We start from the raw sequence: 20,950 nt of genomic DNA, 5'->3' as shown, positions 1-20,950 counted from the left end.
CTGGTGGATAGGCTGTCTCTCTGATATTATTAAACAGACTGGTGGATAGGCTGTCTCTCTGTGATATTATTAAACAGACTGGTGGATAGGGTGTCTCTCTGCGATATTATTAAACAGACTGGTGGATAGGCTGATGTTATTAAACAGACTGGTGGATCTGTCTCTCTGTGATATTATTAAACAGACTGGTGGATAGGCTGTCTCTCTGTGATATTATTAAACAGACTGGATGGACTGGTGGATAGGCTGTCTCTCTGTGATATTATTAAACAGACTGGTGGATAGGCTGTCTCTCTGTGATATTATTAAACAGACTGGTGGATAGGCTGTCTCTGTGATGTTATTAAACAGACTGGTGGATAGGCTGTCTCTCTGTGATATTATTAAACAGACTGGTGGATAGGCTGTCTCTCTGTGATATTATTAAACAGACTGGTGGATAGGCTGTCTCTCTGTGATATTATTAAACAGACTGGTGGATAGGCTGTCTCTCTGTGATATTATTAAACAGACTGGTGGATAGGCTGTCTCTCTCTGATATTATTAAACAGACTGGTGGATAGGCTGTCTCTCTGTGATATTATTAAACAGACTGGTGGATAGGCTGTCTCTCTGCAATATTATTAAACAGACTGGTGGATATGCGATATTATTAAACAGACTGGTGGATAGGCTGTCTCTCTGTGATATTATTAAACAGACTGGTGGATAGGCTGTCTCTCTGTGATATTATTAAACAGACTGGTGGATAGGCTGTCTCTCTGTGATATTATTAAACAGACTGGTGGATAGGCTGTCTCTCTGATATTATTAAACACTGGTGGATAGGCTGTCTCTCTGTGATGTTATTAAACAGACTGGTGGATAGGCTGTCTCTCTGTGATATTATTAAACAGACTGGTGGATAGGCTGTCTCTCTGTGATATTATTAAACAGACAGGTGGATAGGATGATGTTATTAAACAGACTGGTGGATAGGCTGTCTGTGATGTTATTAAACTCTGTGATATTATTAAACAGACTGGTGGATAGGCTGTCTCTGTGATGTTATTAAACAGACTGGTGGATAGGCTGTCTCTCTGTGATATTATTAAACAGATTGATATTATTAAACAGACTGGTGGATAGGCTGTGATATTATTAAACAGACTCTCTGTGATATTATTAAACAGACTGGTGGATAGGCTGTCTCTCTGTGATATTATTAAACAGACTGGTGGATAGGCTGTCTCTCTGCGATATTATTAAACAGACTGGTGGATAGGCTGTCTCTCTGTGATATTATTAAACAGACTGGTGGATGCTGTCTCTCTGATATTATTAAACAGATGGATAGGCTGTCTCTCTGCTGATATTATTAAACAGACTGGTGGATAGGCTGTCTCTCTGCGATATTATTAAACAGACTGGTGGATAGGGTGTCTCTCTGATATTATTAAACAGACTGGTGGATAGGCTGTCTCTCTGTGATGTTATTAAACAGACTGGTGGATAGGCTGTCTCTCTGTGATATTATTAAACAGACTGGTGGATAGGCTGTCTCTGTGATATTATTAAAAGACAGGTGGATAGGATGTCTCTCTGTGATGTTATTAAACAGACTGGTGGATAGGCTGTCTCTCTGTGATGTTATTAAACATACTGGTGGATAGGCTGTCTCTCTGTGATATTATTAAACAGACTGGTGGATAGGCTGTCTCTGTGATGTTATTAAACAGACTGGTGGATAGGCTGTCTCTCTGTGATATTATTAAACAGACTGGTGGATAGGCTGTCTCTCTGTGATATTATTAAACAGACTGGTGGATATCTGTGATATTATTAAACAGACTGGTGGATAGGCTGTCTCTCTGTGATATTATTAAACAGACTGGTGGATAGGCTGTCTCTCTGTGATATTATTAAACAGACTGGTGGATAGGCTGTCTCTCTGCGATATTATTAAACAGACTGGTGGATAGGCTGTCTCTCTGTGATATTACAGACTGGTGGATAGGCTGTCTCTCTGCAATATTCACTGGGAAGAAGGAGATATTATTAAACAGACTGGTGGATAGGCTGTCTCTCTGTGATATTATTAAACATCATGTCTCTCTGTGATATTATTAAACAGACTGGATAGGCTGTCTCTCTGTGATATTATTAAACAGACTGGTGGATAGGCTGTCTCTGTGATATTATTAAACAGACTGGTGGATAGGCTGTCTCTCTGTGATGTTATTAAACAGACTGGTTCTCTGTGATATTATTAAACAGACTGGTGGATAGTCTCTGTGATATTATTAAACAGACAGGTGGATAGGATGTCTCTCTGTGATGTTATTAAACAGACTGGTGGATAGGCTGTCTCTCTGTGATGTTATTAAACATACTGGTGGATAGGCTGTCTCTCTGTGATATTATTAAACAGACTGGTGGATAGGCTGTCTCTGTGATGTTATTAAACAGACTGGTGGATAGGCTGTCTCTCTGTGATATTATTAAACAGACTGGTGGATAGGCTGTCTCTCTGTGATATTATTAAACAGACAGGCTGTCTCTCTGTGATATTATTAAACAGACAGGCTGTCTCTCTGTGATATTATTAAACAGACTGGTGGATAGGCTGTCTCTCTGTGATATTATTAAACAGACTGGTGGATAGGCTGTCTCTCTGCGATATTATTAAACAGACTGGTGGATAGGCTGTCTCTCTGTGATATTATTAAACAGACTGGTGGATAGGCTGTCTCTCTGCGATATTATTAAACAGACTGGTGGATAGGCTGTCTCTCTGTGATATTATTAAACAGACTGGTTGACAGGCTGTCTCATTAAACAGACTGGTGGATAGGCTGTCTCTCTGTGATGTTATTAAACAGACTGGTGGATAGGCTGTCTCTCTGCGATATTATTAAACAGACTGGTGGATAGGCTGTCTCTCTGCGATATTATTAAACAGACTGGTTGATATGATATTATTAAACAGACTGGTGGAAAGGCTGTCTCTCTGTGATATTATTAAACAGACTGGTGGATAGGCTGTCTCTCTGTGATATTATTAAACAGACTGGTGGATAGGCTGTCTCTGTGATATTATTAAACAGACTGGTGGATAGGCTGTCTCTCTGTGATATTATTAAACAGACTGGTGGATAGGCTGTCTCTCTGTGATGTTATTAAACAGACTGGTGGATAGGCTGTCTCTCTGTGATGTTATTAAACAGACTGGTGGATTGGCTGTCTCTCTGTGATGTTATTAAATAGACTGGTGGATAGGCTGTCTCTCTGTGATGTTATTAAACATACTGGTGGATAGGGTGTCTCTCTGTGATATTATTAAACAGACTGGTGGATAGGCTGTCTCTCTGCGATATTATTAAACAGACTGGTGGATAGGGTGTCTCTCTGCGATATTATTAAACAGACTGGTGGATAGGCTGTCTCTCTGTGATGTTATTAAACAGACTGGTGGATAGGCTGTCTCTCTGTGACTGGTGGATAGGCTGTCTCTCTGTGATGTTATTAAACAGACTGGTGGATAGGCTGTCTCTCTGTGATATTATTAAACAGACTGGTGGATAGGCTGTCTCTCTGTGATATTATTAAACAGACAGGTGGATAGGATGTCTCTCTGTGATGTTATTAAACAGACTGGTGGATAGGCTGTCTCTCTGTGATGTTATTAAACATACTGGTGGATAGGCTGTCTCTCTGTGATATTATTAAACAGACTGGTGGATAGGCTGTCTCTGTGATGTTATTAAACAGACTGGTGGATAGGCTGTCTCTCTGTGATATTATTAAACAGACTGGTGGATAGGCTGTCTCTCTGTGATATTATTAAACAGACTGGTGGATAGGCTGTCTCTCTGTGATATTATTAAACAGACTGGTGGATAGGCTGTCTCTCTGTGATATTATTAAACAGACTGGTGGATAGGCTGTCTCTCTGTGATATTATTAAACAGACTGGTGGATAGGCTGTCTCTCTGCGATATTATTAAACAGACTGGTGGATAGGCTGTCTCTCTGGATATTATTAAACAGACTGGTGGATAGGCTGTCTCTCTGCAATATTATTAAACAGACTGGAGGATAGGCTGTCTCTCTGTGATATTATTAAACAGACTGGTGGATAGGCTGTCTCTCTGTGATATTATTAAACAGACTGGTGGATAGGCTGTCTCTCTGTGATATTATTAAACAGACTGGTGGATAGGCTGTCTCCTGATATTATTAAACAGACTGGTGGATAGGCTGTCTCTCTGTGATATTATTAAACAGACTGGTGGATAGGCTGTCTCTCTGTGATATTATTAAACAGACTGGTGGATAGGCTGTCTCTGTGATATTATTAAACAGACTGGTGGATAGGCTGTCTCTCTGTGATGTTATTAAACAGACTGGTGGATAGGCTGTCTCTCTGTGATATTATTAAACAGACTGGTGGATAGGCTGTCTCTCTGTGATATTATTAAACAGACAGGTGGATAGGATGTCTCTCTGTGATGTTATTAAACAGACTGGTGATAGGCTGTCTCTCTGTGATGTTATTAAACTACTGGTGGATAGGCTGTCTCTCTGTGATATTATTAAACAGTGGTGGATAGGCTGTCTCTGTGATATTATTAAACAGACTGGTGGATAGGGTGTCTCTCTGTGATATTATTAAACAGACTGGTGGATAGGCTGTCTCTGTGATATTATTAAACAGACTGGTGGATGCTGTCTCTTTGTGATATTATTAAACAGACTGTGATATTATTAAACAGACTGGTGGATAGGCTGTCTCTGTGATATTATTAAACAGATGGTCATAGGCTGTCTCTCTGATATTATTAAACAGACTAGTGTATAGGCTGTCTCTCGTGTGATATTATTAAACAGACTGGTGGATAGGCTGTCTCTGTGATATTATTAAACAGACTGGTGGATAGGCTGCTGTACTATCATGTATGTACTGTACTGACTCATGTTTCACTTGCTTGTCTCTAGGGGAGTTTGGGGAGGTGTGTCATGAAGGTGTACGTGGCCATCAAGACCCTGAGTGGCTACACAGACAAACAGGCGGGATGGCATCATGGTTCCAGCACCCCAACATCATCCACCTGGCATCATCACTGCTTCCTGATGATCCTCACTGAGTTCATGGTGACTCCTTCCTTAGGGTGTCTATATGTTGACTTCCACACACACACAAACGCACACAGACACACACACACAAAAACAGATACACACAAACAGCACAAACACACACACAACCCCTTCCTTATGTGTCATTATTTCACTATGTCACTTCTGGTCTCTGACTCTCCCTCAACCCATCCCTCTTACACACATATTGAATTGTTTCTTCCAGATCTCTAACTCTCCTCGTCTCTCTCTGTAGTTGACGATACATCCCATCCAACTGGTCATGGCATGTCGGGCATGAAGTACCTGTCTGAGACTACAGACCTGGCCGCCCGCAACATCCTGGTCACCTGTGTAAGGTGTCTGATTTCGGCCTGGTTTCCTCCAGGAGAACTGACCCCACCTACACCAGCTCTCTGGTGAGACTATGGTCAGCCCTTTGTGTGTGTGTGCATATGTTCATGGTATATGGTTGTTGACTACAGATGGTCATGGTGTGTGGTTGTTGACTACAGATGGTCATGGTGTGTGGTTGTTGACTACAGATGGTCATGGTGTATGGTTGTTGACTACAGATGGTCATGGTGTATGGTTGTTGACTACAGATGGTCATGGTATGGTTGTTGACTACAGATGGTCATGGTGTATGGTTGTTGACTATGGTCATGGTGTATGTTGACTACAGATGGTCATGGTGTGTGGTTGTTGACTACAGATGGTCATGGTGTGTGGTTGTTGACTACATATGGTCATGGTGTATGGTTGTTGACTACAGATGGTCATGGTGTATGGTTGTTGACTACGAATGGTCATGGTGTATGGTTGTTGACTACAGATGGTCATGGTGTGTGGTTGTTGACTACATATAGTCATGATGTATGCTTGTTGACTACAGATGGTCATGGTGTATGGTTGTTGACTACAGATGGTCATGGTGTTTTGGTTGTTGATTACAGATGGTCATGGTGTGTGGTTGTTGACTACAGATGGTCATGGTGTATGGTTGTTGATTACAGATGGTCATGGTGTATGGTTGTTGACTACAGATTGTCATGGTGTGTGGTTGTTGACTACAGATTGTCATGGTGTGTGGTTGTTGACTACATATGGTCATGGTGTGTGGTTGTTGACTACATATGGTCATGGTGTATGGTTGTTGACTACAGATGGTCATGGTGTATGGTTGTTGACTACAGATGGTCATGGTGTGTGGTTGTTGACTACAGATGGTCATGGTGTGTGGTTGTTGACTACATATGGTCATGGTGTGTAGTTGTTGACTACAGATGGTCATGGTGTGTGGTTGTTGACTACAGATGGTCATGGTGTGTGGTTGTTGACTCCTGTCTTCTATCAGGGTGGTAAGATCCCTATCCACAGATGGTCATGGTGTGTAGTTGTTGACTACAGATGGTCATGGTGTGTGGTTGTTGACTACAGATGGTCATGGTGTGTGGTTGTTGACTACAGATGGTCATGGTGTGTGGTTGTTGACTACAGATGATCATGGTGTGTGGTTGTTGACTACATATGGTCATAGTGTGTGGTTGTTGACTACATATGGTCATGGTGTGTGGTTGTTGACTACAGATGGTCATGGTGTGTGGTTGTTGACTACAGATGGTCATGGTGTGTGGTTGTTGACTACAAATGGTCATGGTGTATGGTTGTTGACTACAGATGGTCATGGTGTATGGTTGTTGACTACAAATGGTCATGGTATATGGTTGTTGACTACAGATGGTCATGGTGTGTGGTTGTTGACTACATATGGTCGTGATGTGTAGTTGTTGACTACAGATGGTCATGGTGTGTAGTTGTTGACTACAGATGGTCATGGTGTGTGGTTGTTGACTCCTGTCTTCTATCAGGGTGGTAAGATCCCTATCCACAGATGGTCATGGTGTGTAGTTGTTGACTACAGATGGTCATGGTGTGTGGTTGTTGACTACAGATGGTCATGGTGTGTGGTTGTTGACTACAGATGGTCATGGTGTGTGGTTGTTGACTACAGATGGTCATGATGTGTAGTTGTTGACTACATATGGTCGTGATGTGTAGTTGTTGACTACAGATGATCATGGTGTGTGGTTGTTGACTACAGATGGTCATGGTGTGTGGTTGTTGACTACAGATGGTCATGGTGTGTGGTTGTTGACTACAGATGGTCATGGTGTGTGGTTGTTGACTACAGATGGTCACGATGTGTAGTTGTTGACTACAGATGGTCATGGTGTGTGGTTGTTGACTACAGATGGTCATGGTGTGTGGTTGTTGACTACAGATGGTCATGGTGTGTAGTTGTTGACTACAGATGGTCATGGTGTGTGGTTGTTGACTACAGATGGTCATGGTGTGTGGTTGTTGACTACAGATGGTCATGATGTGTAGTTGTTGACTACAGATGGTCATGGTGTGTGGTTGTTGACTACATATAGTCATGGTGTGTGGTTGTTGACTACAGATGGTCATGGTGTGTGGTTGTTGACTACAGATGGTCATGGTGTGTGGTTGTTGACTACAGATGGTCATGGTGTGTGGTTGTTGACTACAGATGGTCATGGTGTGTAGTTGTTGACTACAGATGGTCATGGTGTGTGGTTGTTGACTACATATAGTCATGGTGTGTGGTTGTTGACTACAGATGGTCATGGTGTGTGGTTGTTGACTACAGATGGTCATGGTGTGTGGTTGTTGACTACAGATGGTCATGGTGTGTGGTTGTTGACTACATATAGTCATGGTGTGTGGTTGTTGACTACAGATGGTCATGGTGTGTGGTTGTTGACTACAGATGGTCATGGTGTGTGGTTGTTGACTACAGATGGTCATGGTGTGTGGTTGTTGATTACAGATGGTCATGGTGTGTAGTTGTTGACTACAGATGGTCATGGTGTGTGGTTGTTGACTACAGATGGTCATGGTGTGTGGTTGTTGACTACAGATGGTCATGATGTGTGGTTGTTGACTACAGATGGTCATGGTGTGTGGTTGTTGATTACAGATGGTCATGGTGTGTAGTTGTTGACTACAGATGGTCATGGTGTGTGGTTGTTGATTACAGATGGTCATGGTGTGTGGTTGTTGACTCCTGTCTTCTATCAGGGTGGTAAGATCCCTATCCGCTGGACCGCCCCAGAGGCCATCGCCTTCAGGAAGTTCACCTCAGCCTCCGACGCCTGGAGCTACGGCATCGTCATGTGGGAGGTCATGTCGTTCGGAGAGAGGCCCTACTGGGACATGAGCAACCAGGACGTGATCAACGCCATAGAGCAGGACTACCGCCTACCCCCGCCCCCTGACTGCCCCACCCACCTCCACCAGCTGATGCTGGACTGCTGGCAGAAGGAGCGCTCAGCCCGCCCCCGCTTTGCCGCCATCGTTAGCGCCCTGGACAAGCTGATCCGTAACCCTGCCTCGCTCAAGATCATGGCCCAGGATGGTGCAGGGTGAGTGGGCACAGATCTATAGGCGAGTGGGCACAGATCTATAGGCGAGAGGGGTGGGTGTGGAGGGTGTGTGGGAGAGTCAGATAAGGTAGTGTGGGTTTAAACACAAAACCTGAGGTAAAGACAGGGAAATGACTGTCTAACCAGCTGGAGTACTGTATATCCTGTCCCCTAATAGAGCCCCAGTCTCCACTACTTCATTCCTAGAATACAGTCCTGTCTTTCAGGGTCAGTCTACTGTCCCTCCTCTGTCCTGCTGTGACCTGTCAGGCTCTAGCTGTGCCTATCCTCTCCCCCTCTCCCACCCCAAATACTGACCTGTCACTCACAGCCTGGCCCATGCCCCCTCCCCTCCAGCAGCCATTGTTGTTGCCTGTCACTTATGCAGCCTTAGATCCCGCCCCTACTCCGTAGACATGCCTGTGAGGCCCCTGGTGTGTGTGTGACGTGTCCCTGTGTATGTCACCTGTCCCCAGGCCATCCCACCCCCTGCTGGACCAGCGGGCCCCCCCAGCCCCCTCAGCGTGTGGCTCCGTGGGGGAGTGGCTGAGGGCCATCAAGATGGAGCGCTACGAGGACAGCTTCCTCCAGGCTGGATTCACCTCTGTAGACCTGTTGGCCCAGATCACTGCTGAGTGAGTTCATACCTACAACAATGTAGCTGTCTGTCTGTCTGTCTGTCTGTCTGTCTATCTGTCTGCCTATCTGTCGGTCTGTCTGGCTATGTGTTAGTCTGTCTGTCTGCCTTTCTATCAGTCTGTCTGCATGTCTATCTGTCTATCAGTCTGCCTGTCTGTCTGCCTATCTGTCTATCTGTCTGTCTGTCTGCCTATGCTTCAGTCTGTCTGTCTGCCTGTCTGTCTATCTGTCTGTCTGTCTGCCTATGCGTCAGTCTGTCTGTCTGCCTGTCTGTCTATCTGTCTATCAGTCTGCCTGTCTGTCTGCCTGTCTGTCTATCTGTCTGTCTGTCTGCCTATGCTTCAGTCTGTCTGTCTGCCTGTCTGTCTATCTGTCTGTCTGTCTGTCTGTCTGTCTATCTGTCTGTCTGTTTATCTAACAGTATGTCCTTCTTCTCAGAGACCTGCTGCGTCTAGGAGTGATCCTGGCTGGACACCAGAGGAAGATCCTGTCCAGCATCCAGACTCTGACCATGACCAAGAGCCCTGGAACCATACGCTTCTAACCCCAGCACAACTCAACTTGACCCCTGACCTCTTGCCCTGACCCAACACAGACACCAGCGCGCACACACCACACAGAACATCGCTCACCCACAGACCTATCCAGCACCCTGTGGTGCTGCACCACGCAGTTCCTCACCCTGGTACCAGTCCCTTCTTAGACATGAAGTCCATCAGTGTTGTGACAGAGCCTCAATACGAACTTATTATAGACAACCTTCCCTCCAACCTGTTCAACCTGTCCTTATTGACCACTGAGCGGTCAGTCAGGCCTGGTGCTGGGGTCTGGTGGGAGACTGCCTCACTGGCCAGTTCACCCTCACTACTCCTCCTCTGCTTCACTGCTTGAATGTTTACCTGTGGTCCTGAACACACTGGTGATACTAGTGGAAGCACAGATCAACGTCAACCTAAAAGGACTATAGCTTTTCTATTGGTGTATTTCATGATGAAGAATATGAACCAGCCAGTAGCGGACGACACAACATGGTGACACTTTCACAAATGTTGTGTCTTGGATTATTCATCCATGTGGATAATATGATGATGTGATTACATGTGATTCTTTCAACGGACTGGAAAATGTGTGTTTGGACTCTTACCGGATGGGCCTCACGTTTTCTTTTGGTTTCAAAATGCCTTGCCTTTCCTCAGGTGGTATGGTTAATGTAGGCATTTAGACCAGAACAGACTAGTCATACAAGCCTTCCTCTCCTCATCTTCCTCAGTGACTGTGCATGACTCTCCTGGGTCAGCTGTGTGGGAGGAGAGCAGGACTGAGGTCAGCACTTTTATAGGCTGAACAGAGAAATTGGGTATTTTAGTCAGAGATAGAGATCTCTCTGTCTGACTACACCTCTGCTCCTCTCAGAAGCTGCAGTACTTCCTGTGTTTCTCTTGGGGTATGGCTGACTGGGCATTTCCACTTCCTGTTGCTGCTGGACTGGGCAGCTCACTTCCACACACTCAGACTGAAGGAGGTCCCTGACCGTGGATAACGAGACTAAGAGAACACTGCTTAAGTATTTTCTAATTGGACGACTTGACCTGGACAGACATCAGCCTGGCCTCTCATTACTTGATTGATATTACTGTTGCTGTGTTTCCGTCTTGCTCGAGTGCCATTTGATATTCTATGTGATTTGAAATCAAAATGCCTTTTCTATAAAGAGGAAAGCCCTCCCATGGTGATACAGTTAGATCTACCATACAAAGTCCCTTCAGATGCCAACAATTTCACATGTTTATGTTTGGGGAGATTGTGTGCTTCCTTAACTAAAGGATTGTGGGTAAGTGGTCTTCACATTGAGGATCTGTTATGAAAACAGGGACCTATCTTTTATAAAGTTGCCTTTTAAAATATTGTGTAGATAAGTATGTTTTGATTCCCCCTCCTTTCTGTGTGTAATGTGTATTCAGTCACAATAAAGACACACACCAGTGTTTATCACCTAGGACTCCTGCTCCTCTTTTAACAGGCAACTGAGCTTGTTATAACACACACATTACACACACTCCCTTTAGAGTTCTCAAATGCACACACATGAATGCATACACACACACACACACACACACACACACACACGTACAAAGTGAAACACAAGTAAGCCCACACACTCTCATGCATACTAAGTGAAGCATCCCAAAAATGGAGTACACACACACATTCACACATATACACAGCCAACTTCAGTATATCATCCATATTCCTAATCGTTTTAAGGTGATCCGTTTCTTTGGCAGCTCTTGTTTCCAAACATTCCTCCCCACAGATACTGTGACCTCCCCAGTGAGGGGGGGGGAGGGGGGTTGTGGTTTGGGAATTGAGCCCCCCCCCCCCAACCCTCACCCATTTCAGTTTATCTCAACTCACGGACATTCCTCTCTCTCCTGCTCCTTCCTTCAGAGAGACAACCCGTACCCCAGAGACCTCTCAGCTTGTCCTTGACTCTGTTCACTGACCCTCTCCTGTGTGTTCTCCCCCCTGCTCCTCAGCCCTTAGTCCTCTGCCCCATCTCAGAGCAGCCCACAGAGAGCTCACCACGGACTGTTTTCTGCTGTTTTCGACTCTCTCTCTCCACCGCACCTGCTGTCTCGACCTCTGAATGCTTTACATTGAAAAGCCAACTGAAATTGACTCTTGAGGCACTGACATGTTGCACCCTCTACAACCACTGTGATTATTATTTGACCCTGCTGGTCATCTTGAAGAATATATGAACAATCTGGCCTTAATGGCCATGTACTCTTATAATTTCCACCCGGCACAGCCAGAAGAGGACTGGCCACCCCTCGGAGCCTGGTTCCTCTCCACCCAGTACAGACAGAAGAGGACTGGCCACCCCTCGGAGCCTGGTTCCTCTCCACCCAGTACAGACAGAAGAGGACTGGCCACCCCTCGGAGCCTGGTTCCTCTCTACCCAGTACAGACAGAAGAGGACTGGCCACCCCTCGGAGCCTGGTTCCTCTCTCCTACAGACAGAAGAGGACTGGTTCCTCGGAGCCTACCAGACAGTACAGACAGAAGAGAGGACTGGCCACCCCTCGGAGCCTGGTTCCTCTCTACCCAGTACAGACAGAAGAGGACTGGCCACCCCTCGGAGCCTGGTTCCTCTCTACCCCCAGAAGAGACTGGCCACCCCTCGGAGCCTGGTTCCTCTCTACCCAGTACAGACAGAAGAGGACTGGCCACCCCTCGGAGCCTGGTTCCTCTCTACCCAGTACAGACAGAAGAGGACTGGCCACCCCTCGGAGCCTGGTTCCTCTCTACCCAGTACACCTCTACCCAGTACAGACAGAAGAGGACTGGCCAAGAGCCTGGTTCCTCTCTACCCAGTACAGACAGAAGAGGACTGGCCACCCCTCGGAGCCTGGTTCCTCTCTACCCAGTACAGACAGAAGAGGACTGGCCACCCCTCGGAGCCTGGTTCCTCTCTACCCAGTACAGACAGAAGAGGACTGGCCACCCCTCAGAGCCTGGCTACCCAGTACAGACAGAAGAGGACTGGCCACCCCTCAGAGCCTGGTTCCTCTCTGACAGAAGAGGACTGGCCACCCCTCAGAGCCTGGTTCCTCTCTACCCAGTACAGACAGAAGAGGACTGGCCACCCCTCAGAGCCTGGTTCCTCTCTACCCAGTACAGACAGAAGAGGACTGGCCACCCCTCAGAGCCTGGTTCCTCTCTACCCAGTACAGACAGAAGAGGACTGGCCACCCTTCAGAGCCTGGTTCCTCTCTACCCAGTACAGACAGAACAGGACTGGCTGGTCACCCCTCAGAGCCTGGTTCCTCTCTACCCAGTACAGACAGGACTACAGCCTGGACAGACAGACAGAAGAGGACTGGCCACCCCAGTCCGAGCCTAGTTCCTCTCAGTGCAGACAGAAGAGGACTTCTTCTTTGATTCTTCTTTGTTTTCTAGGGAGTTTTTCCTAGCCACTGTGCTTCTACATCTGCATTGCTTGCTGTTTAGTGTTTTAGGCTGGGTTTCTGTATAGCACATCTGCTGATTTAAAAATGTCTTTATAAATAAATTTGATTGATTTATTGAGTTACTCACACAGGCTATAATCTTAATCTGGGTGTTGGGTTTTTCAAATCATTAAAGATAATGTATGTGCTTCTGTTATCTGTGTTGTTGCTGAGTCAGTCCAGGTCCCATGGCCCTCCCGTGCCCTCCACTATGCTGTTTTAGAGGAAGTGTGTCACAGAGGCTTTCATGTGCTGCAAATAAACAATGAGAGGATGACCCCTCCAAGCCCACTGACCTCTGACCCTTCCCCCAATGTAAAACAATAAATGCCCTCTCCAGACCCACACTTCGAATCAAATCAACGTTTATTGGGGGTTGCTGTAGAAATGTGCTATTCGGTCCTGCTGTTAAATCCCCTCGCAAACAAAAGAGTTGGAGTGTCCCAGTTTGAAATATTTTTATAATTGGATATTTTCAACATAGGCAGTCCCAGGCGGTGTGCGTGCATATGGGTGCGTGTGTCTGTGTGAGTGGGTGTGTGTGAGAGATGGGTGTGTGTGAGAGATAGATGGGTAGTGAGCTAGCTCTGGTTCCTAGTGTCTGTCTGCGTGACCTTTAACCCCTATCTGAATGCCTATCCATTAGGGCTGTTGTTGAAGAGATAAAAGACTGGGCCAATCAGGTTTCAGCACTTAAAGGATTGTGTCATTCCCCTTACATTCCTGTGTGCACTCAAGTGTGGAGCCAGGGTGGTGGGGGCCTAGGGAGAGAAAGAGCAGAAAGACAGGTGTGTGTGTGAGAGAGTCTGTGTATATAGTGGAGGTTGTTAAGAACTGTCTGCTTACTTTATAACAATCATTCCATATAGACATCTTCTTCTCCAAGGAAAGTACCTCTTGGTAGTTGGGGACTGACGTTACAACATTTAGTTTTATCGATTCAACTATAAGTATGTCCATCCATCTCTCTGTCAACCAGTCTGTCTTGTGTCCACAACCAGTCTTTACTCAAGCTTACGTTTGTGTTTATATAGTCATCATCACATATCCCTCACCCCCCTTGTCTGTCAATAACTTCCTCTATCCATCTTTCCCCCTGTCCACACATCCACACCATCCCATCTTGTCCCCTGTCCCTTTATCTCTCATCCAGATCTTCCCCCACCATCTGAGGAGGAAACAAAGGGGCCTTCCTGCACAACCTGGACTCAAGGGTAGAAGTAACGTAGTAAATGTAAATCTGGGACTCTCCAATTAGTATGGTGTGTTACGAATTGCAATTCGTATAATATGTTACGAATTTGCTAACGTTAGCTAGGCTAGGGGTTAGGGTTAAGGTTTGGGTTAGGTTTAGGAGTTAGATTAAAGGGTTAAAGTTAGGGGATAGGTTAGCTAATATGCCAAGTAGTTACAAATTAGATAAAATGTAGTAAGTAGTTGCTAATAAGCTAAAATGCTAAAGTTGTCTGTGATGAGATTCGACCACGCAACCTTTGGGTTGCTAAATGTTCAGGTTAACACCCACCAATCACCGTACTTTTGTTTATGCCTTCAGTAACCTTGTCTTATGTAAACATACCAAACCTAACACAGTAATTTGGTGTCCCGGATTTACATTTACTATGTTACGTCTAGTCTATGAGACTAGGCTGTCCTGCCACACATACCCTGCCTCCCCTCCCAAGTCTGCACTGTGCTGAAACTCAAGCCCATGGCTTCTAGGCCCCTCTGGCTCTTCTGGGAACAGGGGAGTAGTGAACGGGAAAACACTAGTTATTCCAAGAAAAATCTAAAAAGAATCAGAATCAATGACTTTAGGTGAGAGGAGTCATATACGTGATATATTTATGTGTGTGTGTCTGTATATGTGGCCATGGTTGAAAGATGAGTGCCTGTGATGACCTCATAACTTCCTTATCAAGGTGTGTTGGGTTTTAAGGATGAACTTGGCCAGGGTCCTGCTGCTCTTAATTCTCACCAAACAGTTAGACAAGGGGATTTCATCACTCCTTCTTCACCTTTTAATCCCACGTCATGACTGACAACTTCAGCTGAACTCTCTGATCCCATGACAGCATTTCACAGGCCTCTGCACCTTCAATGTATAGGTATACAAACCTGGTTCAGAGAGAACATCTGACCTCTCCCATTTGAACTTCTCCAAAGATTGAAGTTAGGCAGGATACAGAGTATGTGAGCGGAGTTGAGTGGTTGGAAATCCCGCTCATCGCTCACCACTCCATGTCCTTTCCAACTGCTCTTTTCTCACAGGAAGAAAGAAACTGCAGCTCATTAAATTAATTCATTAAAATCATCATCAACATTTTAGCCAACGTCCGTCTATTATGGTGAGGATCTGGACCAACTATTTGGTTTGGAAGAATTGAAACTAAACCATATGATTTGAATGAAAAGTATTTTAATAAACAACTTGAAAAGGTGACTGTATGAAGCCCTCATCAATTCAAATAGTGCTATTGAACCGGATATAAACACACACTGTAAATAGGTCAGGAGCCAGACAGGAAGCCCAATGAAAAGGGATTATTTAGGCTGTATTACTAGCCTATTATTTAAGGTTATAGCCTACAAATAAATACATTGTGAAGCATTTGCAAGCGTGGCACACCAGGCTGGCAGGAACAATAAGCTCTCAGTATTTAAACAACATTTTGTTGATTTAAATCAGTATAGTCTTTAAACTGTTCATATAGGCTGTGACTTAGAATTGAATAAAAAATTACCTAAAAATGCCCCAGTCTTCAGTGCCTTTGAATTCCCTTTCAGAAACTCAAGTTTGGCCAGAGTCTGTGTCATGAGCCTGAAGGCTCATGCAATGGTGCCTGGAGAGCAGGCCAAAGAGTATCCACGCTGCGCATGCACAGCCACTGGGGATGCTAAACACTCTTCAGCCCACTCTCCTTTTCACCACATCTAACACCATATTTACTTAACTAAAGGGACATCTCAATAAGTGCTCTAGGTAAATCATGACATAGCACAACAAGTGGGGGGAGGGGAGGGGGCTTTCCTCTTTTATTCTCTATTGATCCTCAAGCAAGGGGGGAGGTCGATGACATCATAACTTCCCATCAAACCAACCCCTTGAATATCCTACATTATTGTGCTCCAAACATTGTTTTTGACTCTTTAGTGTGTGTACTTAGCACCTTAACACACATGCACTCATTCATACACACACACACACACGCACACACACACACACACACACACACGCAAACACACACACACACAGACATAAACACATCCACACACACACACACACACACAGACATAAACACATCCACACACATACACACACACACACAGACATAAACACACACACAACACACAGACATAGACACATCCCACACAGACAAACACATCCCACACACACCCACACAGACAAACACATCCACACACATATACTTACAGAATCTTCATGCTACACAAAAAAACACAACTGCTGATACCAGACTCTTATTATGATTGCTAAATACTCCAAAATTAAAAACTTGTTCCCTGATCCCCCATTCCCTAAAATATGTAAATATTGGACTATAAATTGTGCCTACCTGTATTATACTTATGCCCAGGGGCGCAACTTTGGTTTTAGAAGTGTGGGGGGGCATAATTAAATAGATTTTTTTTTATCCAGTTGGGTAAACATTCCAAACAGCCTACCCGACAGCTTGGAGGCGTCCGCATGGTCCTAAAGAACACTGTTGCCTCGTTTTGTATCACATTCCAATTATAAAACACAGACAAAACATCCACACACACCCACACAGACAAACACATCCACACAAAACGTTTATAGAATTCTACTGAGCCTTTTACACTAACTTTTATTATGTAGATTGTTGTTGATTGCTAAAAACTCCAAAATTAAAAATTTGTTGGACAATGTATACCATTATCCTGTACATAAACTAATATAACTTGAAATGAAATTGAAACTATACCTGTATTTATACTTTATGCTTTTCAACAGGAAAACTTCAAAAATCACTGGGGATGTCTTTAACCTTTAAATAGAGCTTTTTTTTAATCCAGTTGGGTAAACATTCCAAACCCCTCCTCACCTCTGACCAACCCCTCCTCACCTCTAAAGAACACTGTTGCCTCGTTTTGTATCACATTCCAATTATAAAATGGGGAGACAAAAATACAGCTCACCTCTGTCCCTCACCTCTGACCAACCCCTCCTTACCTCTGACCAACCCGTTTATACTATTCTACTGAGCCTTTTACTTTGTTCTATTATCTTTTATTATTTATTATTGTTGTTGCATTGTCGAGAAGAAACCTGCAAGTAAGCATTTCATTATCACCTCGGACGATGTATACCATGTGTATCCTGTACATACAACTAATATAACTTGAAATGAAACTGAAACTATATTACTGTATTTATACTTGGGATATCGCTTTTCAACAGGAACACTTCAAAAATCACTGGAGGATGTCTTTAACCTTTCACACAGGCCCCAGCTTAATCTCTCCTCTTAACTCCAACCCCTCCTCACCTCTGACCAACCCCTCCTCACCTCTGACCAACCCCTCCTCACCTCTGACCAACCCCTCCTCACCTCTGACCAACCCCTCCTCACCTCTGACCAACCCCTTCTCACCTCTGACCAACCCCTCCTCACCTCTGACCAACCCCTCCTCACCTCTGACCAACCCCTCCTCACCTCTAACCAACCCCTCCTCACCTCTGACCAACCCCTCCTCACCTCTGACCAACCCCTCCTCACCTCTGACCAACCCCTCCTCACCTCTGACCAACCTCTTCTCACCTCTGACCAACCCCTCCTCACCTCTGACCAACCCCTCCTCACCTCTGACCAACCCCTCCTCACCTCTGACCAACCCTCCTCACCTCTGACCAACCCTTCCTCACCTCTGACCAACCCTCACCTCTAACCAACCCCTCCTCACCTCTGACCAACCCCTCCTCACCTCTGACCAACCCCTCCTCACCTCTGACCAACCCCTCCTCACCTCTGACCAACCCCTCCTCACCTCTGACCAACCCCTCCTCACCTCTGACCAACCCTTCCTCACCTCTGACCAACCTCTTCTCACCTCTGACCAACCTCTTCTCACCTCTGACCAACCCCTCCTCACCTCTGACCAACACCTCCTCACCTCTAACCAACCCCTCCTCACCTCTAACCAACCCCTCCTCACCTCTGACCAACCCCTCCTCACCTCTAACCAACCCCTCCTCACCTCTGACCAACCCCTCCTCACCTCTGAACCCCACAAGTGTAAATCCCTTTAGCCAATCCCCCTTTTCTGTGCTGCTACATGCTGTGTTTCTCAGCTTTTTCTTCTGATGTTGTCTCCTCTAGTAAGCTCTGTTCTTTCTGAGATCTGGCTGTCCTTCCTCCTAACAGGGTCTGGTCCTTGTCCTATCCTGGTTTACTCTCTAGCCTATCTGGGTGTGTTATCTTTATTACTGTCTGTTCTTTAGATCACTCAACCCAGGACCACATAAATAACTGTTATTTGTCTTCAAGCAAGTCCCCTCTTCATAGACCAATTGCCCAATAGATTCCGATTCAACAGATTGGGTCAGAATTACCAGAATGATGATGCCTGTCAGTATTCAATCTAGAGCTCTATTTTAATCCCTTTAGCTAAACTCAACTCCATGATTCACAATGGAGTTGACATGCTGTGTTTCTCGGACTTTTCTTCTGATGTTGTCTCCACATAAAATTGTTTTTATTTAAAAAACAATGTATTTCAGCACCCAAAGAATAGCTCACAATCACACAGAACAATACTGTACTTGTGGGCTATTCATTGGTTTACTGAAATCAGTCCTATCTTGATAAAAACACAATTTTATTACTGTCTGCAGTTCTTTAGACCACTCAATTGCATGGATTCAATATCTAAATATATAGTTAAACACAGCTGGCCCTGACATACATTAGGAGCCAGGCCTACTGTAAATTGCATTATGTCTGCCATGTCTGAGCCATGAACATGCCAAATGTTGTCAATAAGCAAGTAATAAATTCACTATTGATAAGGCTAATTCAAATCAAATTCAAATCAAAACAAAACAGCAGCTTGTTTTAAACAGGATGAATACAGATAGAGGTACCATAGTTGCACAGTCTGTACATATAATATTAAGGCAATGCAGAAAAGGAAGGCTTTTATGAAAACTTTTCACAGAAGCTGGACAAATATCCAAAAAAAGAGACTGTCCGCTCACTGTTATACTGCTCCCAGATATAATGCTTTATAAACATAGTGGAACCCCTTTACAGATGGCATATTCATACTTCACCAGAGATTGCAGATGGCACCTAAATTGCACCGCATGCAAGCTGGACCACAAGCCAGGACGGTGAATCATTCATATAAGTTTGATTATTCAAATCAAACCCCCCCAAAATAACTGTTGTATTTCGTAAACAACAACAAGAGTTGTAAATAGGTTCGGGTCGGATGCATGATATCGTAAAATCAACAGGATAAAAAAGGAAACTTTGCTGTTGTTAAAAATGTCTGTTGAACCAGCCTTCGTAATAGCCTATAGACCAGGGTCAGGGTAGTCTACGGAGGGCTTGGTTTAAAAATGTCTGTTGAACCAGCCTTCGTAATAGCCTATAGACCAGGGTCAGGGTAGTCTTGGTTTAAAAATGTCTGGAGGGCTTGGTTTAAAAATGTCTGTTGAACCAGCCTTCGTAATAGCCTATAGACCAGGGTCAGGGTAGTCTACGGAGGGCTTGGTTTAAAAATGTCTGTTGAACCAGCCTTCGTAATAGCCTATAGACCAGGGTCAGGGTAGTCTACGGAGGGCTTGGTTTAAAAATGTCTGTTGAACCAGCCTTCGTAATAGCCTATAGACCAGGGTCAGGGTAGTCTACGGAGGGCTTGGTTTAAAAATGTCTGTTGAACCAGCCTTCGTAATAGCCTATAGACCAGGGTCAGGGTAGTCTACGGAGGGCTTGGTTTAAAAATGTCTGTTGAACCAGCCTTCGTAATAGCTTATAGACCAGGGTCGGGGTAGTCTACGGAGGGCTTGGTTTAAAAATGATATGAGACAGACATCAAGCAATTGTCTGTTGAACCAGGAAAATAAGTTGTAAATAAAAATGTCTGTTCACCAGCATCCTCATATCTTATAGTTTCATGTTGGGCATATAAATCTAGCCGACATGAAGGCTTGGTTTAAAAATGATAAACAGAAATCTAAAAAGGATTGTTACAGGAAAAAAGCTGGCTAAAAAGGATGTCACCAGCATCCCAAAACTCTTGTTTCATGTTGGGCATATAAATCTAGCCGACATGAAGACGTTTTACACACAACCAAAACAGGAGCTGGCTAAAAAGGATGTTTTACACACAACCAAAACAGGAGCTGGCTAAAAAGGATGTTTTACACACACCCAAAACAGGAGCTGGCTAAAAATGATGTTTTACACACAACCAAAACAGGAACTGGCTAAAAATGATGTTTACAGATCATTTCCTGCAATTCTACACATTTTGCCATAAGGTGGAGAGGAATGTTTGCAGTTTTTAATGTATTATTTTTAGTTAGACTGACTAACAAAATCAATGAGGCTGGTAATTTGAAGTGTAGATAGTGTAGATAGCTGGCCACTAGACTAACGTACCAATCTAAAAACTGTTAGCTGACACGGCTAATTGAGTGACTGTCAGTGACTGACATAACAAGAGAAATACTGCTGAAACACAACC

At 44.6% G+C, this 20,950-nt stretch overlaps 1 pseudogene; it reads left to right on the top strand.

The window, feature by feature from the left end:
- Positions 1 to 11,197, top strand: part of LOC135544247 (ephrin type-B receptor 4a-like) — a 60,153-nt pseudogene extending 48,956 nt beyond the window's left edge.
- Positions 11,198 to 20,950: the final 9,753 nt, after the last annotated feature.

This window comes from Oncorhynchus masou, chromosome 8, assembly GCF_036934945.1.
Source record: "Oncorhynchus masou masou isolate Uvic2021 chromosome 8, UVic_Omas_1.1, whole genome shotgun sequence".
In the NCBI taxonomy this organism is placed as follows: domain Eukaryota; kingdom Metazoa; phylum Chordata; class Actinopteri; order Salmoniformes; family Salmonidae; genus Oncorhynchus; species Oncorhynchus masou.
The sequence above is the reverse complement of the archived record's forward strand: the minus strand, read 5'-3'. Positions and strand labels throughout refer to the sequence as shown.